This window comes from Salmo salar, chromosome 28 (genome assembly GCF_965601325.2).
Source record: "Salmo salar chromosome 28, fSalSal1, whole genome shotgun sequence".
Taxonomy (NCBI): domain Eukaryota; kingdom Metazoa; phylum Chordata; class Actinopteri; order Salmoniformes; family Salmonidae; genus Salmo; species Salmo salar.
Window position 1 is genome coordinate 27,939,924 of NC_138318.1, and position 23,987 is coordinate 27,963,910.

Genomic DNA, 23,987 nt, shown 5'->3' on the forward strand with positions numbered 1-23,987 from the left:
TTTATCATAACGGAAAATCAAGTATGAAATTTCAAAGTGGAAAACACAAACTTCAGAAGTCTTTTCCTTTTTAAAACTCAAATACACCACACATTTTGAAATGTCCTGCTTGCAGGAAGGTTCTCCTGCAACAGGGTGATCAAATTAAGATCCTACATCTCTAGTGTGTTTGCACAGCTATTTCATGTTACCATGTAGACAGACAGATAGACAGACAGTAACTTTTCTCACGTCAGTAGGTATAGCCAGGAGGTGAACAGCGTTTCAAATAAGGCTCTCAGTTGAGCAGAAAATTACATTTCTGAGTCATGGGCCGAATCAAAAACAGACTACACCAAATTGATTTATTAGAATTTCAGAGAAGTGCCTGTGTGTGTGTGTGTGTGTGTGTGTGTGTGTGTGTGTGTGTGTGTGTGTGTGTGTGTGTGTGTGTGTGTGTGTGTGTGTGTGTGTTGTGTGTGTGTGTGTGTGTGTGTGTGTGTGTGTGTGTGTGTGTGTGTGTGTGTGTGCGTGTACGTGTACGTGCCTGCATGTGTCCGTGCAAGGAGGATTGGAGAGAGGGAAACTAGTGGTAGACAAGAAGAAGAAGAAGAAAAAAGAAGAAATCAATGAAATCACAGTTTTAACAGACAGGCCCATCACTAACAGATTATTATAAAACTGTAGCAGGGATATCACTAGTGAGATTTATCACTTTCAGTGAGCTAGTCCTCCAAACTCAAAAGCTTGCATTTGAAATGGTACCCTTTTCCTTATATAGTGCACTACTTTGACCAGAGCCCTACGGACCCTGGTCCTCCAAACATTTTGCAATATGCAGTATAGGGAATAGGGTGCGATTTCAGACACACTCAATCTAAATCAGGCCATTCTTCAAAGAGTACTGGACTGTTTAGAAGAAAGAGCATGTGCTAAACGCCTTTAATGTTGCATGAGCTGCATAATTTATCATGATGAGTCTTACACAACCATCCAACCCCACTCTGTCCCCCCTATCAACTTAAAGGCGAATATTAATGGGTCTCAGGCTTAAGTAGCTTAATCAGTCAGTATTGTGGTTGTATATGAGAACCATTGGAGACAGGCCATTACGCAGAGCTATTAGAACACAAAAACCCACTTAGATATCATTAGTCTAAAACAGGGGGAATGTCGATCTGCGCTAAAGCACTAAGCAGCACGGAGCAGCTCATGAATTAAATAAGTTAGTGGAGTTAATTGACGTCAGGCACCGATGATGTGGAATACATAATATTGTAGGTCATGTAAAAGTGGGAGGACAGAGAAGAAGATTTTGGATTCTATGGGTGGACGCCATTTTTAATTAGCAGAAATTTTGCTCATTTGGAAAATATATCAAAGAATGTTTCAAGTGTCAAAGGACACATTAATACTGGAGATATTCCACGTGTTGAAGTATTGATAAAAAAAACGTCAATGTGAAGTTTTATTTAAACCTCAATGAGTTCAATGTGAGGGCTGTGATATTTTATGCTGCTTCGTCGTTATAATGCAACTCTATGAATAATGTAATGGCTATATTGCAACCAGAGAAAGTTGAAAACACCTGAAACTGCCTTTTCCTGCAATCTAGAGCCATAATCGTTATGCCTAGTAATCGTTATGCCTAGTAATCATTAGCGCTGAGGGATTAGTGATTTTGAGGTCGGTTTGGCTTCGGTTCGATTATTAAAAAATAATCACGGTTTCCGATTTCGGTTTAGATTTTTTTTTAAATACATGAAATGCATTATGAAGTAATGACATTCTAATGATTTTAGAGATTTTTTATGGAAATCCCAATGACAAAAATGGTGAACATATCATGACACAAAGCGAGACCCAGATGCAGACACAGGAGGCAGATGGTTGGAGTTTAAGATGTTTAATAATCCAAAAAGGAGTAGGCAAGAGAATGGTCATGGACAGGCAAAAGGTCAAAACTAGTTCAGAGTCCAGAAGGTACAGAGTGGCAGACAGGCTCGAGGTAAACGCAGGCAGGTACAGAGGTAGGGTGAATACGGAGGGTACGGGGTAACACAAGACGGACAGCAGTGGAACTCAGGACTCTGGAGACAGCTTGTTGGAATTCAGCCTACATGAGCGTTCCCCAACCGATAACCTAGCTCTTCCCAATTGCATAGGCTCAGGAGAATCCAACTCACCCGTCGTTGATCATTCACGAGGGAGCTCAGGTGGCTTTGGATTCTCTTGGGAAAACTGCCTTCGTGAACTTCCAGATACCTTTGAAGGTGAGCGAGCCATAGCGGGTGAACGAGTGTTCCAGAGGCCAGACCTCCTCTCACTCCTGCATTCCCTTAAGCGTCCACCAATTTTAATAGTTAGGGCGAAGAGGGAGTCGAGATCCACAGGCAATTCCCGAGCAGCTAGCTCATCTTTTACCACCTTGGATAATCCATGAAGAAAGGTATCGAAGAGAGACTCCGGATTCTAGGCACTCTCAGCGGCCAACGTGCGAAAATCAACCGCGTAGTCTGCCACACTATGGGAGTTTTGACGTATATCAGGAAGTTTACTGGCCGCCTCTCTCCTGGATACCGGAGGCTCGAATACCTCCTCCTAAACAGCCGTGTCCCAAGACAGCGCCCTTCCCAACATTAGCGTAATAATATACTCTATCTTTGATCGGTCCGAAGGAAACGAAGATGGCTGTAGCTCAAAAATAAGCGAGCACTGAGAAAGAAAACCCCGTCAGCTACCAGGATCTCCAGAATATGGCTCCGGGGGAGGTAAGCAGGGTTCTCGGGGAACTGGGGTAGGCTATACCAACTCACCACTAAAAGGAAAAAAAGAACTGGGAGGTTGGGATCTCTCAGGGATGGCAGAAAGAGACAGGAAACACAGGGATAAATACACTGGGGAAGCGACACCTGGAGGGGGTGGAGACAATAACAGGTGTAACAGATCAGGGTGTGACAGAACATTGCCAAAACATTGAATATATTCCATTGCCTCTGTCTAGTCAACATTGGATAGACATCATTAGAAAAATAGGAAATTATTATGAAATTATAATATTTCAGTTTTGTATATTACTTTTATTTCATTACTTTATTATTTTTAATTCCTTAAAGTAATCATGTAGTCTCTGATCAGGCAGTAGCAGTCAGCCAGCTAGGCCCTCTAACATGATGTATTCTCCATACTGTACTGTCTTTAGTCATCCTTTTTAGCTAGCCTTACTTAGAATGCTGCAGAGCTGTCTGACAAAATAATTGTATTAGTTATTCAAAATAGATAAGGCATACTTTCACGGACTGTATCTGTCCCTCTTGTCATTGTGTTGTGTACAGTACATTTCTCTCTAATGCGGTCTGTGTATATCTAACCTAGCATGCGTAAAAGTGTAGCCGTCTCTGTCTGAGCCCGAAAGAACAAGCACAATGGATTATGGTTATTGTAGTTAATTACCATGTTTCTTCGCTGAACTAGGTTGAATATTTGCTTAATGAAAACTACAACTCCCTTCGGCCCAGCATCCCACATAGTTTTTGACTTGATTTCCCTCGTGAATGATTTGGCACGTAAGGCTCACAAAAAAACTCAACTAAATGGAATTCAAGTCCAATTAGTTGTTTAATAACCCCCCCAAAAAATCTACTCAGCACTACTAATTATGTCTATGTTTCTGCACAGGTTATCTAAGCATACTCCTTTACCTGTTCAATTGTCATTCTGACTGTTGTATATCACACATCTCAATATACTGCACTAATATATCACGACTCAGGATATGACCCAGATGCAGACACAGGAGGTGGATAGTACAGTTCTCAGATGATTTATTGTAAACACGGGGCAGGCAAAGGGCAGGTCGAGGACAGGCAGGGGTTCATGATCAGGTTCAGTGTCAGGCAGGTACAGGACGGCAGGCAGGCTCAGGGTCAGGGCAGGCAGAATAGTCAGAACCGGAAAAACTAGGAAACAGAACTTGAGAAAAAGGAAGACGGGAAAGCACGCTGGTAAAACCTGACAAGACAAGACAAACTGGCAACAGACAAACAGAGAACACAGGTATAAATGCACCGGGGATATTGGGGAAGATGGGCGACACCTGGAGGGGGGTGGAGACAAGCACAAAGAAAGGTGAAACAGATCAGGGTGTGACAAATATGCCTAGGATATTACATCCAAATTACAACACAGTACATGGGATCATAACACACATCATCAATACAGTCAGATATCATGGTATCATGATTACAGTTTTCCCCAATTGTTTCCACATTAGACTGGCCCATGAGGCACAATGACCCAAACCTGTAACTACTTTAGCAAAACCATACACCAAATCTGCAATACTACTGGCACACCTTTTGCTTTACACTCAGATTGCAATTCAATAACAAACACTTGGCAAAACGCAAGACACAATTCTCTACCTTTGGCACAACCTTCACAACTAAAATCTATTGTGTTCAAATGAAAAGCAACACTGTTCAACAAGCTATGCTCAGTTACCAATTGATCATTTTCAATGTTCACATGTGCAAACACTAATTGCTTAAATGTTCACTTTGCAAGCAGACCTTTGGTATGGATAAAAAGGCCACAGGTGAGTACTCCTGTGTTTGGAGATCAATGGAGGCAACCTTTGCAGAGAGAGGTAGAGGTAGAGGTAGAGGTAATAGGTAAAGATAAAGATGGAGGAAGACCAAGAACAACAAGAGTAATCTCTGATGAAATTCGGGTGACTGTGGTGGACCGTGTGGTCAACCATGGTTTGACCTTGAGAGAGGCTGGGCAGAGAGGGCAGCCCAATCTGAGCTGCTTTACCGTAGCATCCATCATCCGGACGTTCCAAAATGAGAATACAGTGCCTTGCAAAAGTATTCACCCCCTTAGCATTCTTCCTAATTTGCTGCATTACAACCTGGAATTTAAATAGATTTTTATTTGGATTTCATGTAATGGACATACACAAAATAGTCCAAGTTGATGAAGTGAAATTAAAAAAATAATTTGTTTAACTAAAAGAATGAAAAAAGATTTTTTATGGAAAAATGGTGTGTGCATATGTATTCACCCCCTTTGCTATGAAGCCCCTAAATAAGATCTGGTGCAACCAATTACCTTCAGAAGTCACACAATTAGTTAAATGAAGTCCACCTGTGTGCAATCTAAGTGTCACATGATCTGTCACATGATCTCAGTATATATACACCTGTTATGAAAGGCCCCAGAGTCTGCAACACCACTAAGCAAGGGGCACCACCAAGCAAGCTGTCACGGCTGTTTAAAGGATCGGACCAAAGCGCAGTATGGTTGTAGTTCCACATATTTATTATTACCGTGAAACGTTGCAATACACCAAATACTTGAAACAACAAAACAACAAAACTGTGACGCAGAGAGAAATACACACTACTCAAAAATTAACAACTCACAAACACATGTGGAAAAACCCCCTACTTAAATATGATCTCCAATTAGAGACAACGAGGACCGGCTGCCTCTAATTGGAGATCATCCAACAACCCCAACATAGAAATAGAAATGTAGAAAAACCACATAGAAACAGATAACAAGAAAACCACCCAAAAACACCCCCTGTCACGCCCTGACCTACTCTAATATAGAAAATGACATCTTACAAGGGTCAGGACGTGACACAAGCGGCACCATGAAGACCAAGGAGCTCTCCAAACAGGTCAGGGACAAAGGTGTGGAGAAGTACAGATCAGGGTTGGGTTATAAAAAATATCAGAAACTTTGAACATCCCACGGAGCACCATTAAATCCATTATAAAAAATGGAAAGAATATGGTACCGCAAAAAACCTGCCAAGAGAGGGCCACCCACTAAAACTCACAGCCCAGACAAGGAGGGCATTAATCCGAGAGGGAAAAAAGAGACCAAAGATAACCCTGAAGGAGCTGCACAGTGGAGATAGGAGTATCTGTCCATAGGACAACTTTAATACATACACTCCACAGAGCTGGGCTTTACAGAAGAGTGTCCAGAAAAAAAGCCATTGTTTAAAGAAAAAATAAGCAAACACGTTTGGTGTTTGCCAAAAGGCATGTGGGAGACTCCCCAAACATATGGAAGAAGGTACTCTGGTTAGATGAGACAATAATTTTGCTTTTTGGTCATCAAAGAAAACGTTATGTGTGACGCAAACCCAACACCTCTCATCACTCCGAGAACACCATCCCCACAGTGAGGCATGGTTCGTGGCAGCATCATGCTGTGTGTATGTTTTTCATCAGCATGGACTGGGAAACTGGTCAGAATTTAAGGAATTATGGATGGCACTAAATACAGGGAAATTCCTGAGGGAAACCTGTTTCAGTCTTCCAGAGATTTGAGACTGGAACATAGGTTCACCTTCCAGCAGGACAATGACCCTAAGCATACTGCTAAAGCAACACTCGAGTGGTTTAAGTAGAAACATTTAAATGTCTTGGAATGGCCTAGGCAAAGCCTAGACCTCAATCCAATTGAGAATCTGTGGTATGACTTAAAGATTGCTGTACACCAGCGGAACCCATCCAACTTGAAGGAGGTGGAATAGTTTTGCCTTGAAGAATCGGCAAAAATCCCAATGGTTAGAAGTTTATAAACTCAGCAAAAAAAGAAACGTCCTCTCACGGTCAACTGCGTTTATTTTCAGCGAACTTAACATGTGTAAATATTTGTATGAACAAAACAAGATTCAACAACTGAGACAAACTGAACAAACTGAACAAAATCAAAAGTAACAGTCACTATCTGGTGTGGCCACCAGCTGCATTAAGTACTGCAGTGCATCTCCTCATGGACTGCACCAGATTTGCCAGTTCTTGCTGTGAGATGTTACCCCACTCTTCCACCCAAGGCACCTGCATGTTCCCAGACATTTCTGGGGGGAATGGCCCTGGCCCTCACCCTCCGATCCAACAGGTCCCAGATGTGTAAAATGGGATTGAAATCCGGGCTCTTCGCTGGCCATGGCAGAACATTGACATTCCTGTCTTGCAGGAAATCACGCACAGAACAAGCAGTATGGCGGGTGGCATTGTCATGCTGGAGGGTCATGTCAGGATGATCCTGCAGGAAGGTTACCACATGAGGGAGGAGGATGTCTTCCCTGTAACGCACAGTGTTGAGATTGCCTGCAATGACAACAAGTTCAGTCTGATGATGCTGTGACACACCGCCCCAAACCATGACGGACCCTCCACCTCCATATCGGTGTAACGCTCATTCCTTCGACGATAAACATGAATCCGACCATAACCCCTGGTGAGACAAAACTGCGACTCATCAGTGAAGAGCACTTTTTGCCAGTCCTGTCTGGTCCAGCGACAGTGGGTTTGTGCCCATATGCAACACTGTTGCAGGTGATGTCTGGTGAGGACCTGCCTTACAACAGGCTTATACTGTAAGTCCTCAGTCCAGCCTCTCTCAGCCTATTGCGAACAGTCTGAGCACTGATGGAGGAATTGTGCGTTCCTGGTGTAACTCGGGCAGTTGTTGTTGCCATCCTGTACCTGTCCTGTAGGTGTGATGTTCAGATGTACCGATCCTGTGCAGGTGTTGTTACACGTGGTCTGCCACTGCGAGGACGATCAGCTGTCCATCCTGTTTCCATGTAGCGCTGTCTTAGGCGTTTCACAGTACAGACATTGCAATTTATTGCCCTGGCCACATCTGCAGTCCTCATGCCTCCTTGCAGCATGCCTAAGATGCGTTCACTCAGATGAGCAGGGACTCTGGGCATCTTTCTTTTGGTGTTTTTCAGAGTCTGTAGAAAGGCCTCTTTAGTGTACTAAGTTTTCATAACTGTGACCTTAATTGCCTACTATCTGTAAGCTGTTAGTGTCTTAACGACTGTTACACAGGTGCATGTTTATTAATTGTTTATGGTTCATTGAACAAGCATAGGAAACGGTGTTTAAACCCTTTACAATGAAGATCTGTGAAGTTATTTGGATTTCTATGAATTATCTTTGAAAGACAGGGTCCTGAAAAAGGGACATTTCTTTTTTTGCTGAGTTTAGAGACATACTTCAAGAAATTTGCAGCTGTAATTTCTGCAAAAGGTGGCTCTACAAAGTATTGACTTTGGGGGGGGGGTGAATAGTTATGCACACTCAAGTTTTCCGTTTTTTTGTCTTATTTCTTGTTTGTTCAACAATAAAAAATATTTTGCATCTTCAAAGTGGTAGGCATGTTGTGTAAATCAAATGATACAAATCCCCTAAAAAGCTATATTAATTCCAGGTTGAAAGGCGAAAAAATAGGAAAAATGCCAAGGGGGGTGAATACTTTCGCAAGCCACTGTAGGGATGTACTGCAGACATTGGACCTATCTACTGCTTTTACTACTTGACGGTAGTACAACATAAAGCACAGTAAAGACTGTAGATTCCAATACACACTGTAAAGGGAAACAAAGTCAATATTTTATGTATTACTGTATGTATTAAATTGGGATCTATACTACTTTGTAACATGTTTATGGTCCATACCTTATTACTGTAGTGTTTACTGTACTGTATGCTATTTTGGTTTTATAGAATTGAAAGACAACCACCACGTGATGGTATAACATGTCTATTTACATATGAGCAGGAGGCTGCCATTGTGAAATCCAACAGCAGATTATTGAAAACCCTGCCATCTTCCATAACATCAGAGTGAGCTTACCAACCATAGCCCACATACTTAAGAAACACCATCTCCGGATGAAACAAAAGTCCCATTTGAAAAGAATTCCCAAAGAGTGAAGGATAAACAGTACAAATATGTGCAAGTAAGTAATGTACTGGTGTTACACTCTTGAAACATTAGAGACTCATTGACGTTGCCAGTGAACTTGACAATACAGCAATTACAGTATTTACTGTCATTTCAGAGAATCATGAAGTTGGATGCAAGTCCCATCACCCAGGAACTCATATTCATAGATGAGGCTGGATTCAATTTAGCAAAGACGAGGAGCAGAGCAAGGAACATCCTTGGTCAACACGCCATCATTGAGGTACCTGGCCAGCTTGTGGGAAATGTCACCATATGCGCAGCTATGAGCCACAATGGGGTCCTCAAACGCCATGCCACCCGTGGACCATACACACTGCCCATCTCTTTAATTTCCTGAACACCTTACATGACAATCTTTTTCAGCCAGAGCAGAGAGGGCCAGGGGATCCTGAGCAGCAAATGTATGTTCTAATTTGGGACAACGTGAGTTTCCATCGGGCTGCTCAGGTCTGCAACTGGTTCCATGACCATCCCAGGTTTACAATTCTCTATCTCCCACCATATTCCCCATTTCTAAACCCCATTGAGGAGTTGTTTTCAGCATGGCGGTGGAAGGTGTATGATCACAAACCACATGAACGTATGGCCTTTCTCTAGGCAATGTCCTGTGGTGACATTCCAGCAGAGTCCTGTCAGGGGTGGATGCGTCATGCCAGAAGACATTTCCCCCGCTGTCTGGCCAAGGAGAATATTGTCTGTGATGTTGATGAAAAACTGTGGCTGGACCAAAACAACAGACATGACTGATTTTGTTTTCACTATTGAGTATTTGTTTCTTAGATTTTACTGTATTTTGACAGTTTATTTATCTATTCCGTACAATTGATCAAACACACAGTACAAATAGGCCTATTTTTTATTTTATTATCTAGCTGGTTAGGTAAAGTCAACTTCATGACATTGCTAGGTGGCTAGTATTACATTTAGTAAACATTTAGTTTTATTTATTCATCAAGAAAGAATCAATAGGCTACAAAGCTTGATCAAATTAATTTACAAACATACCTCCTCCGAGTCCTGCTCACCACCGGCAGCTAAAATCAAATCAAATGCTGTCCTGGTCCAGTCATTTTGCCCCCTCCTCAAAATAAAGCTGAGACTCACCTCTGGAGACACACACACACGGACACACACACATACTCACGCACACACACACACACACACGCACACATGCCATTGTCATTTTTGACAGCTGTGAGTCTTTCTGGGTAATCCTCTAAAAGCTTTGCCCACTTGGATTGTACAATATTTTCCCAATAGACTTTAAAACAATTCTTCAAGCTTTGTGGAGTTGGTTGTTAATCAATGCTAGTGATCCATTTTCAAGTCTTGCCATAGATTTTCATGCCGATTTAAGTCAAAACTGTAATTAGGCCACTCAGGAACATTCAATGTTGTTTTGTTAAGCAACTTCAGTGTGCATATTTGGCTTTTTTAGGTTTTAGGTAATTGTCCTGCTGAAAGGTGAATTTGTCTCCCAGTATCTGCAGACATCTAGGTTTTCCTCTAGGATTTTGCCTGTGCTTAACTCTATTCCATTTCTTTTCATCCAAAACAAAACAAGCCTACCTATACCATGATGCAGCCACGGCCAGGCTTGGTGATGTATTGTGTTGGATTTGCCCCAAACATAACATTTTGTATTCAGGACCAAATTTTTATTCTTTGTCAATTCTTTGGGCAGTATTACTTTAGTACCTTACTGCAAACAGGATGCATGTTTTGAAATACATATATACATAGTGCATTCTGAAAGTATTCAGACCACTTGACCTTTTCCACATTTTGTTAAGTTACAACCTTACAAAAATTCCCTCATCAAACTACACAGAATGCCCCATAATGACAAAGCAAAAACTGGTTTTCAGACATTTTTACAAATTTACTGAAATATCACATCTACATATGTATTCAGACCCTTTACTCAGTACTTTGTTGAAGCACCTTTGGCAGCAATTACAGCCTCAAATCTTCTTCGGTACGACGCTACAAGCTTGGCACACCTGTATTTGGGCAGTTTGTCCTATTCTGCGCTGCAGATACTCTCAAACTCTGTCAGGTTGAATGGGGAACGTCGCTGCACAGCTATTTTCAGGTCTCTCCAGAGACGTTAGATTGGGTTCAAGTCCAGGCTTCTGCTTGGCCACTCAAGGACATTTACAGACTTGTCCCAAAGCCACTCCTGTGTCATCTTGGCTGTGTGCTTAGGGTCATTGTCCTGATGGAAGGTGAACATTCGCTCTGGAACAGGTTTTCATCAACAATCTCCGTGGGGATGAAAAACATTCCCACATCATGATGTTGCCACCACCATGCACCACCGTAGGAATGGTGCCAGGTTTCCTCCAGATGTGACACTTGGCTTTCAGGCCAAAGATTTCAATCTTGGTTTCATCAGAAGAAAGAATCTGTTTCGGAGCTCTACGGACAGTTCCTTCGACCTGATAGCTTGGTTTTTACTCTGACATGCACTGTCAACTGTGGGACCTTATATAGACAGGTGTGTGCCTTCCCAAATCATGTCCAATCAATTCAATTTACTACAGGTGAACTCCAATCAAGTTGTGGAAACATTTCAAGGATGATCAAAGGAAACAGGATTCACCTGAGCTTAATTTTGAGTCTCATCGCAAATGGTCTGAAAACTTATGGTATTTAAGTTATTTATTTGTAATACATTTGCCAAAAAAAATCAAAAAACCTGTTTTTGCTTTGTCATTATGGAGTATTATATGTAGATTGCTGAGATTTTAAAATTATTTAATCCATTGTAGAATATGGCTGTAATGTAACAAAATGTGGAAAAAGTCAAGGGGTCTGAATACTTTCCGAAGGCACCGGGTATATATATGAGAAAGAGAGAGAGCGAAAGAGAGAGAAATGAAGACCGTCTAGCTGTTTAGACCACTCCTGCCACTCAAATGACTATTTGTCATCTGCCTCCAAGGGTTTGGGGTGGAGGGAGGGAGGGGAATTGAGGGAAGATAGGAGGGAGGGAAGGTGTTTTTTCTCTGTCAGACATATTTTTCTATTACACTGATGACACGCTTCACCATCTGCACATGGCAGATAGAGTTTTGTCATGTGGTTTAGACCCCTGAAACTCAACTCTGGACCTCGAAGCCAGTGCCACTGCATTTTTTCATTATTCCCCTCTAGTCAGGGACTGATTTAGACCTGGGACACCAGGTGTGTGCATTTCATTATCAGGTAGAACAGAAAACCAGCAGGCTCCGGACCTCGTAGGGTAAGAGTTGAGTACCCTTGGTATACACCTTACTTCCAGCTGCTACTTGTCTCACTCTTCTCCTACCCCTCTCCTCTCCTTTCTCTATCTCTCCCTCTCCTCCTTTCCTCCCTATCATACTGCATGGACATTATCGCTCGCTGCTACAGTATAACCCTGCTTATCTCTCCTATCTCTCTCTCTCAGCGCTTGTGCAACTCTCTTCTCCCTCTCCTCCACTATCATACTCATAGAACTGACTTTCAGCTGCTCTAGCTCTCTGTCCTTCTACCCCTTTTCCATCCTCCCCCTCTCTTCCTGGCCTCACCTTCTGCTGCTACTACTCTGCTCCTCTCTCTTTCCCTGCTTCTCCCCTCTTTTCCTCCTCTCTCCTTCCCCACTTCTCCCCTCTTTCCCCTCCTCTCTTCTCCCCTCTTTCCCTTCCTCTCTCCTTCCTCTCTTCTCCCCTCTTTTCCTCCTCTCTCCTTCCCCCTCTTCTCCCCTCTTTCCCCTCCTCTCTCCTTCCCCTCTTTCCCTTCCTCTCTCCTTCCTCTCTTCTCCCCTCTTTTCCTCCTCTCTCCTTCCCCCTCTTCTCCCCTCTTTTCATTCTCTCTCTTTATTATACTGTATAGACCTTACCTCCAACTGTTCACATTTACATTTAGCAGATGCTCTTATCCAGAGAGACTTACAGTTAGTGCATTCATCTTCAGATAGCTAGGTGGGACAACCACATATCACAGGCATAGAAATAACATTTTTCCTCAATAACGTAGCTGGGGCGGGTGTTGGGGCGGGTCAAGATGAAGGCATATATCAACAATTATGGGAACCCGAAATCGCCCTCTATTTATCAGTCTCCTCCTACACACGGGTTAGTGTGACCTTGTTGTTGAGTGCCTGAAGGTAGGGAAGGGCAGTACCTCTTGCTGTTCCGTAGGTAAGCACCATGGTCTTGTAGTGGATGCCAGCTTCGACTGGAAGCCAGTGGTTGTGCGGAGGAGCGGGGTGACATGAGAGAACTTGTGAAGGTTGAAAACCAGGCTGGCTGCAGCGTTCTGGATAAGTTGCAGGGGTTTGACGGCACAAGCGGGGAGCTCCACTCATTGACAGTATCTCTTACAGTGTTTTTAAAGTTAATGATGTAGGATCTTAATTTGAGCCAGTTTGCTACAGAAGCAAAATAATTATCCTACAGCAACACGAAATGTGAATTATTATGTGGATTATAATTGACATTTATGTAGGGGTTGATACATTTCTCATAAGGGAAAATCAATTCTGAAAGTTAAAGTGGAAATTACAAACTTCAGAAGCCTTTTTAAACCTCAAATACACTACAAGTTTAAAATGTCCTGTACTGCAGTAAAGTTCTCCTGCAGCAGGGTGATAATGTTAAGATCTTACATCAACAACTATATTCTGTAACATTGGAGATCTACCTATTCAAGCCTGAGGCTATGATAGACTTTAAAGTTGTTTACTTACAATTCTGACTTGTCATGTAGCCTGGCGGGTAGGAATGTTGGGCCAGTAACCGAAAGGTTGCTCGATCGAATCCCCGAGCTGACAATCTGTCGTTCTGCCCCTGAGCAAGGTAGTTAACCCACTGTTCCCAGGGCGCCGATGATGTGGATGTTGATTAAGGCAGCTCCCCACACCTCTCTGATTCAGAGGGGTTGGGTTAAATGCAGAAGACACATTTCAGTTGAATATGTTCAGTTGTACAACTGACTAGGTATCACTTTTACATTTACATAACGGAAAATAAACCTTGCAAATACTTTCAATTGAATCAACAGATTTAAGGTGTGTGTTGTATTAGAGAGAGAAAGCCTGAGAGGAAACAGAGAGACGGAAACAGAGAGACTGTGGGAGAGAGATGGCAGGTGTATGTGTGTGTGTTGAGTGCAGGTGTCCAAAGACAACTCTTCTCTTTATTTCTCCTCAATCTTTCGATTTCCTCTCCTCCACTTCCTCTCCTCGTCTCCTCTCCTCTTCCCCCTCTACTCTCTGAAAGCTTTGGCCTCGACATGGAGCTTTGACATTAAAGAAGCAGTGCACCTGCAATAATCTGTGCCTAGAGGTGTGTGTGTGTGTGTGTGTGTGTGTGTGTGTGTGTGTGTGTGTGTGTGTGTGTGTGTGTGTGTGTGTGTGTGTGTGTGTGTGTGTGTGTGTGTGTGTGTGTGTGTGTGTGTGTGTGTGTGTGTGTGTGTGCTCTCAGTCGTCTAACAAACGGACAGCACTGTCAATGTTGTTAGAACAGTATAAAGAGTGCGACAACGAGATCTCATCTGCAGACAAGATCTCATAGTTTCTCTTCGAAATTCAACGTAGTACCAATATGGCAAATGTTTGATAGCAGAGGACTACAGGAATGAGGTGACCTATGCTTAGCAAACAAATCTCAATTCTGCGCAAAATTATGTGGAAAACGCAGATTGGAACTTTCTCACGTGGGAGGTCTGGACCTATCGTCGGGAGCAACAGGCGGACGCTATCCTGCTTCTCATGGGCCCGTGAAAGGCTCAATGAATTGTCTGAGAAATGGTGAGAAATGTCTCAGTCCCTGGAGCAAAACGTTGTGCTATCCAGAAGCACAAGTATAGGACATTAATAAGCTGCTCCAAAACATTTTAAACCAGCATCAGGAAATTGAGTCTATCATAGTCGTTGTGGGATTCAATGACATTATGATGGGCAGCTCAGAACAGCTGAAGATTGCTTTTAAAGAACTGATTGGGTCTCTGCTTGACACCAACAAATGCCCCATAATATCTGGCCATCTGCCCTCCCTAAATCACTCACTTAGATGATACTTTTGATGACACTGTCACACGCTTTTTATTTCTCTATTTGGTTAGGTCAGGGTGTGATTTGGGTGGGCATTCTAGTTTTTCTATTTCTTTGTTTGCCGGGTATGGTTCCCAATCAGAGATAGCTGTCTATCGTTGTCTCTGATTGGGGTTCATACTTAGGCAGCCTTTTTCCCACCTTAGTTTGTGGGATCTTGTTTTTGCATAGTTGCTGTGTAGCCTGCAGAACTTTACGTTTGTTTTGTATTTTGTTGTTTAGTCGGTGTTTATTTTAAATACAAGTCAAATGTTCGCCTACCGTGCTGCACCTTGGTCCAATGTTTACGACGAGCGTAACAGAAGATCCCACCACAAATGTACCAAGCAGCGTGGTCAGGAGGAGCAGACATCCTGGACATGGGAGGATATCTTGGACGGAAAGGGATCCTGGACTGGGGAGGGATCCGTGGAGGAATGGATTACCTTCCATGAGAGCAGATGGAGGCAGCGAGGGAGGATCAACGGCGACTCCGAAGTTCACGACCACAACGGAAGCCCGAGAGGCAGCCCCCCAAAAAATTGGGGGAGGGCACACGGGGTGGTTGGCGGAGCCAGGTTTCAGACCTGAGCCAACTCCCTGCACTCGCTTTAAGGAGCTTGTGACCGTTCAGGCACCATGTTATGCGGTGATACGCAATGTGTCTCCAGTGCGCATCCACAGCCCGGTGCGTTCTGTGCCAGCTCCTCGCACTTGCCGTGCGAAAGTGAGCATCCAGCCAGGATGGGTTGTGCCGGCTCAGCGCTCCTGGTCTCCAGTACGACTCCTCAGTCCAGGATATCCTGCGCCGGCTCTACGCACTGTGTCGCCAGTGCGCCTTCACAGCCCAGTGCGTCCTGTGCCAGCGCCCCGCACTTGCCGGGCTAAAGTGAGCATCCAGCCAGGACGGGTTGTGCCAGCTCTACGCTCCAGACCTCAAGTGCGCCTCCACGACCCTATACTTCTCATTGGAAGAGCATGGTCTCTCTCAACAACAAAGAAAATCTGGTTGTTTTTTCTTTGGATTTTCTCCTACCATATCTATTGTGTTATATTATCCTACATTATTTTAACATTTCATAAACGTTAAAGTGTTTTCCTTCCAATGGTACCAATTATATGCATATCCTGGCTTCAGGGCCTGAGCAACAAGCAGTTTACTTTGGGCACATCATTCAGGCGGAAATTGAGAAAATGGGGCCTAGCCCTAAGAAGTTTTAAATACTGTTGAAGTAATATGTCTACAGGTTCATCTGCCTCACCTAAAGCCCATTATGGTAGGAAGCTGCTATAGACCACCAAGTGCTAACTGTTAGTATCTGGATAATGTGTGAAATGCTTGATAATGTATGCGATATCAACAGAGAGGTATATTTTCTGGGTGATTGAAATATTGACTGGCTTTCATCAGGCTGCCCACTCAAGAGAAAGTTTCAAACTGTAACTAATGCCTGCAACCTGGTTCAGTCAACCTACCAGGGTAGTTACCAACAGCACAGGAATTAAATCATCAACATGTATTGATCACATCTTTATTAATGCTGCAGAAATTTGCTTGAAAGCAGTATCCAAATCCATAGGATGTAGTGATTACAAAATAGTAGCCATATCTAGGAAAGTTCCAAAGACTGGGCTTAATATAGTGTATAAGAGGTCATACAATAAGTTGTGTAGTGATTCCTATGTTGTTGATGTAAAGAATATTTGTTGGTCCGTGGTGTGTAATGAGAAGCAACCAGATGCTGCACTTGATACGTTTATGAATTGAACAATTGTATGGTTGAGAGGGATGAGGCAAAATAAATGGCAAATAAGTCTGGCACAAACGATTGGCAAACGTGGTGCAACTTGAGAAATCGTGTGACTAAACTGAATAAAAAGAAGAACAAACTACACTATGAAACAAAGGTAAATGATATAAAGAATGATAGTAAAAAGCTTTGGAGCACCTGAAATAAAATGTTGGGCAAAAAGCCAAACTCAACTCCATCATTCAATGAATCAGATGGCTCATTCATGACAAAACCCACTGATATTGCCAACTACTTTAATAATTTTTTCATTGGGAAGATTAGCAAACTTAGGCATGACATGCCAGCAACACTGACATTACACATCCAAGTATATCTGAGCAAAATATGAAAGACAAGCATTGTAATTTTGAATTCTGTAAAGTGAGTGTGGAAGAGGTGAAACAATTATTGTTGTCTATCAACAATGACAAGCCCCCGGGGTCTGACAACTTGGATGGGAAATTACTGAGGATAATAGTGGACGATATTGCCACTCCATTTGCCATATCTTCAATTTAAGCCTACTAGAAAGTGTGTGCCCTCTGACCTGGAGGGAAGCAAAAGTCATTCCCCTACCTAAGAATAGTAAAGCCCCCTTTATTGGCTCAATAAACTTTTGTAAGAAATTCAGTTTGACCAGATACAATGCTATTTTATAGTAAACAAATTGAAAAAAAGACTTTAAGCATGCTTATAGGGAAGGACATTCAACATGCACAGCACTTACACAAATGACTTATGATTGGCTGAGAGAAATTGATGAAAAACAGATTGTGGGGGATCTTTTGTTTTTTGGCTTTTGACATTATCGATCATAATCTGCTGCTGGAAAAACATATGTGCCTTGGCTTTACACCCCCTGCTATATTGTGGATAAAGAGTTACCTGTCTAACAGAGCACAAATGGTGTTCTTTAATCCAACATAATTCCCCAGGGCAGATGTCTAGGCCCCTTACTTTTTTCAATCTGTACTAACGACATGCCACTGGCTTTGAGCAACACTATACACGTCAGCTACTACAGTGACTGAAATGACTGCAACACTTAACACAGAGCTGCAGTTAGTTTCAGAATGGGTGGCAAGTTAGTCCTAAATATTTCAAAAACTAAAAGCATTGTATTTGGGACAAATCATTCACTAAACCCTAAACCCTAAACCTCAACTAAATCTTGTTGTCACACTCTGATCTGTTTCATCTGTCTTGTGCTTGAATCCACCCCCCAGTAGGTGTCTCCTATTTTCCCCCTTTATCCCCTGTGTATTTATACCTGCGTTTTCTGTTTGTCTGTTGCCAGTTTGTCTTGCTTGGTCAGGTCTTACCAGTGTGTTTCCCATTTTTCCCGCTCTTAAGTTTTGTTTTCTAGTCTTCCCGGTTTTGACCTTTCTGCCTGTCCTGACCCTGAGCCCGCCTGCCGTTCTGTCTCTGATTGACTCTGCTGCCTTGGATTACGAACCTCTGCCTGCCCTCGACCTGCCCTTTGCCTGCCCCTTTGTTATAATAAATATTCTGAGAATCGTACTATCCGCCTCCTGTGTCTGCTTCTGGGTCATATCCTGAGTCGTGATACTTGTAATGAATAATGTGGAAATTGAGTAAGTGGAGGTGACTAAACTGCTTGGAGTAACCCTGGATTGTAAACTGTCATGGTCAAAACATATTGATACAACAGTAGCTAAGATGGGGAGAAGTCTGTCCATAATAAAGCGCTTCTCTGCCTTCTTAACAACTATCAACAAGGCAGGTCCTACAGGCCCTAGTTTAGTCACACCTGGACTACTGTTCAGTAGTGTGGTCAGATGCTACAAAGAGGGACTTTTGCTATTGGCTCAGAACAGGGCAGCACAGCTGGCCCTTAGATGTACACAGAGAGCTAACATTATTAACAATAAGCATATCAATCTCTCCCAGCTCAAAGTGGGGAAGAGACTGACTTCAACACTACTTCTATTTGTGAGATGTATTGACATGTTGAATGCACCAAGCTGTCGGTTTGAACTACTGGCACAAATCTCAGACACCCATGCATACCCAACAAGACATGCCACCAGAGGTCTCTTCACAGTCCCTAAGTCCAGAACAGACTATGGGAGGCATACAGTACTACATAGAGCCATGACTACATGGAACTCTATTCCACATCAAGTAACTCATGCAAGATGTAAAATTATATTAAAAAAAACAGATAGCAATACACCTTATGGAACACCAGGGACTGTGAAGCAACACAAACATAGGCACAGACATATATACAAACACATGATAACATACGCACTATACAGACATGTAGACAGAGGGGCAGGAAGAGGACAGGGCTGAGGTTTGGGTTTAGTGCTGGATTAGGGCCAGGAAGAGGACAGGGCTGAGGTTTGGGTTTAGTGCTGGAGTAGGGCCAGGAAGAGGACAGGGCTGAGGTTTGGGTTTAGTGCTGGAGTAGGGCCAGGAAGAGGACAGGGCTGAGGTTTGGGTTTAGTGCTGGAGTAGGGGCAGGAAGAGGACAGGGCTGAGGTTTGGGTTTAGTGCTGGAGTAGGGGCAGGAAGAGGACAGGGCTGAGGTTTGGGTTTAGTGCTGGAGTAGGGGCAGGAAGAGGACAGGGCTTTGGTTTGGGTTTAGTGCTGGAGTAGGGGCAGGAAGAGGACAGGGCTGAGGTTTGGGTTTAGTGCTGGAGTAGGGGCAGGAAGAGGACAGGGCTGAGGTTTGGGTTTAGTGCTGGAGTAGGGCCAGGAAGAGGACAGGGCTGAGGTTTGGGTTTAGTGCTGGAGTAGGGGCAGGAAGAGGACAGGGCTGAGGTTTGGGTTTAGTGCTGGAGTAGGGGCAGGAAGAGGACAGGGCTGAGGTTTGGGTTTAGTGCTGGAGAAGGGGCAGGAAGAGGACAGGGCTGAGGTTTGGGTTTAGTGCTGGAGTAGGGGCAGGAAGAGGACAGGGGTAGGATAGGCTGAGAAAAGGGAAGAGCATGATTGACCAAAATGGACAAAACAGAATGTGAACTCAATGTTAAAATGTATATAAATATTTTTGCAGTGAGGATTGAAAATCCTAAACTGTTTTTACACACTATCTCATAATGCATTTGCTCGATTGGTTAAATGATAGTGATGGCACACTCTACATTTACATTGACATTTTAGTCATTTAGCAGACGCTCTTATCCAGAGTGACACACAGTAGTGCATTCATTATAAGATAGCTAGGTTGGACAACCACATATTACAGGCATAGAATGTACAGGAGGTGAGGAGGAGGATTATTTAAGATACAGTTTGAAGAAGTTTGAAGAAGATGGGCAGGGACTCTGCTGGCCTAGCTTCAGGGGGAAGCTGGTTCCATCATTGGGGTGCCAGAACAGAGAAGAGTTTGGACTGGGCTGAGCGAGAGCTGCCCTCCCGTAGGGCTGGGAGGGCCAAGAGACCTGAGGTGGCAGAACGGAGTGCTCGGGTTGGGTTGTAAGTTTTGAGCATAGCCTGAAGGTAGGGAGAGGAAGTTCCTTTTGCTGTTCTGTCAGTAAGCACCATGGTCTTGTAGTGGAACTGTTCTACTTCTTTCCATCCCTCTTCCTCCCCCTCCCCCTCTCCATCCTCCCCTCCCCCTCTCCTTCAGTGCATGTGGCATATGCAGGAATCCAACTCAAAACATAATCCTACCAACTGATCCATTGGTACCCTTGGTGAATGTGTCTGAGCTGTGGTGTAGGCTACAGCTCTAACGTCCGTCTTTTCTTTGACAAACCCCTAGGTAACTTACAATTAGAATAGTGATATTTGCCTGTGCATCATAAAATGCACTTGCGCACGCACGCACGCACGCACTCACACACACACACACACACACACACACACACACACCAAGTGTTTTCTGGAGTATAGTCAGATTGTCTCCGTGGAGATTTTTTCAGTTAATTTCACACTAATTCAATCGACACTGCTGGCTTTGTGCGTGTGTGTGTGCGGGTGTGTGGGTGCGTCTGTTTCTCTCTCCTCTCTCAGAGCGGTGCCTGTGGCTGCTTGACAGAAATTAGCCATAATCATATTAGACTCTGACTTCCTTTCCCTGAATATACATAAAACATGGGAACGAATTAGCATTAGAATTTCTATCCATTAAACTCCACCTGTCAGAGACAAATACTAAACAAATATGATTATCAGGTCAGCTATTTATATATTTTTTAAATGATTGTGTCAACATGTAATCCCATTGCATCACACTGGCTAGTTTATTGGATTTGCATATTTGCTTGTCATCAGCGTACACAGTTTGTGTCTCGTTTTGTCTAGAGGTCAACAACAAATCAATGACAGGTCTATTTCAAGTTACATTCATGTTTGTTGGAAATCAAATACACTATATGTACAAAAGTATGTGGGCACCCCTTCAAATAAGTGTATTCAACTATTTCAGCCACACCCGTTGCTGACAGGTGTATAAAATCGAGCAAACAGCCATGCAATCTTCATGGACAAACATTGGCAGTAGAATGGCCTTACTGAAGAGCTCAGTGACTTTCAACATCGCACTGTCATAGGATGCCACCTTTCCAACAAGTCAGTTCGTCAAATTTTTACCCTACTAGAGCTACCCCGGTCAACTTTAACTGCTGTTATTGTGAAGTGGAAACGTCTAGGAGCAACAACGGCTCAGCCGCAAAGTGGTAGGCCACACAAGCTCACAGAACGGGACCGCCGAGTGCTGAAGCGTGTAACACGTAAAAATCATCTCTCCTCATTTGCAACACTCACTACCGAGTTCCAAACTGCCTCTGGAAGCAACATCAGCACAAGAACTGTTTGTCGGGAGCTTCATAAAATGTGTTTCCATGGCCGATCACCATGAGAGGTGTAAAGCTCGCCGCCATTCAACTCTGGAGCATTTAAAATGCGTTCTCTGGAGTGATGAATTGTGCTTCACCATCTGGCAGCCTGACAAACTAAACTGGGTTTGGTGGATGTAAAGTTTGGTGGAGGAGGAATAATGGTCTGGGGCCCCTTAGTAATATAAAATATATTTTGATTTGTTTAACAATTTTTTGGTTAAGACATGATTCCATATGTGTTATTTCATAGTTTTGATGTCTTCACTATTATTCTTGTCACATCTTCTTCTGCTCCTCCCCTCCGGAGTACGACGTGGCCAGAGTATTAACCACTGGTCCTGGGATTCATCATTACGTACACCTGGCACTCATTATTACGCGCACCTGTTAATCATTATGATTCACACCTGGACTTCATTACATTCATCATTTCCTTCCCTTTATATGTTACTCCCTTTTGTTTTCTCACCAGTTGGTATAGTTTTTGTTTACCGGCGGGTAGCCTTATGGAATTGTCTCGTTCCTGGTTTGGTAGTTTAATTAGAATGTTTCACCTGCACCTGCTTCCCGACTCACAGCTCCGTTATTACACTTCTACAATGTAGAAAATAGTCAAATAAAGAAAACCCTTTAATTAGTAGGTGTGTCCAAACTTTTGACTGGTACTGTATATTGTAAATGACATTATGAAAGATAGGTTATAGGGGCTAATGTGGGATTGGGTGAAAGTATTTATGCTTCTATTACCACAGTATGATGTCATCACAAAGGAATATCGCAGGCCCATACTCCATCAAAACGTCTCCCACTCACAACCTGTCAGTAGCCTGCTGTCTGTATAATCCTTACACAACCTGTCAGTAGCCTGCTGTCTGTGTAATCCTTACACAACCTGTCAGTAGCCTGCTGTCTGTATAATCCCTAAACAACCTGTCAGTAGCCTGCTGTCTGTATAATCCCTAAACAACCTGTCAGTAGCCTGCTGTCTGTATAATCCTTACACAACCTGTCAGTAGCCTGCTGTCTGTGTAATCCCTAAACAACCTGTCAGTAGCCTGCTGTCTGTGTAATCCCTAAACAACCTGTCAGTAGCCTGCTGTCTGTGTAATCCCTAAACAACCTGTCAGTAGCCTGCTGTCTGTATAATCCCTAAACAACATGTCAGTAGCCTGCTGTCTGTATAATCCGTAAACAACCTGTCAGTAGCCTGCTGTCTGTATAATCCTTAAACAACCTGTCAGTAGCCTGCTGTCTGTATAATCCCTAAACAACATGTCAGTAGCCTGCTGTCTGTGTAATCCCTAAACAACCTGTCAGTAGCCTGCTGTCTGTGTAATCCCTAAACAACCTGTCAGTAGCCTGCTGTCTGTATAATCCCTAAACAACCTGTCAGTAGCCTGCTGTCTGTGTAATCCCTAAACAACCTGTCAGTAGCCTGCTGTCTGTATAATCCTTAAACAACCTGTCAGTAGCCTGCTGTCTGTATAATCCCTAAACAACCTGTCAGTAGCCTGCTGTCTGTGTAATCCCTAAACAACATGTCAGTAGCCTGCTGTCTGTGTAATCCCTAAACAACCTGTCAGTAGCCTGCTGTCTGTATAATCCCTAAACAACCTGTCAGTAGCCTGCTGTCTGTGTAATCCTTAAACAACCTGTCAGTAGCCTGCTGTCTGTATAATCCCTAAACAACCTGTCAGTAGCCTGCTGTCTGTATAATCCCTAAACAACCTGTCAGTAGCCTGCTGTCTGTGTAATCCCTAAACAACCTGTCAGTAGCCTGCTGTCTGTGTAATCCCTAAACAACCTGTCAGTAGCCTGCTGTCTGTGTAATCCCTAAACAACCTGTCAGTAGCCTGCTGTCTATGTAATCCCTAAACAAAGTGTGAAACTGAGTGGCGAGACAGTGGTATTAGTTACACTAATGCTAGTCCTTAACTACACACACTGGCGAATGCACACACACACACACACACACACACACACACACACACACACACACACACACACACACACACACACACACACACACACACACACACACACACACACACACACACACACACACACACACACCTATTTTAGGCCTACAGTATGAGGTATCTAGCTATGTGTCATGGAGTAATGCTAAATCCACACTGCATAATGCATACCATTTTTACACCCTTCTGCAATAAGTACACTCTGGTCTAGTCTCAGCCTGATTGTGTCTGTCTCTGTCCCTTCTGCCCTGTGAGGTGGTAGAGGTAGCCAGCCAAACATAGCATATTTTTTAAGTGGTGTTATATCCATATTTATCTCTGTCCGACACACACACCCCTGACTGTGATCTCCCTAGTTTGTCTGAGCTGTCAACACCTCGCCGCTCTGTATGTCACAACTGTCAATCAAACAGTGTCCTTGGCTGTGGTTGGGGTTACCTAGGAAACCATTGTAATGAGGGACACCACTGAGTTCTGGGACAAAGAGTCCCTGTGGGTCTAGGTCACATCGACCGGGTAAACTTTAACCTGTTCGATCAGACATTTCATTTTCTCAGTGCTGACATTGACTGAATAC

At 43.4% G+C, this 23,987-nt stretch overlaps 1 pseudogene; it reads left to right on the forward strand.

The window, feature by feature from the left end:
* The first annotated feature begins 4,557 nt into the window (after positions 1-4,557).
* Positions 4,558-23,987, forward strand: part of LOC145850347 (uncharacterized) — an 89,280-nt pseudogene continuing 69,850 nt past the window's right edge.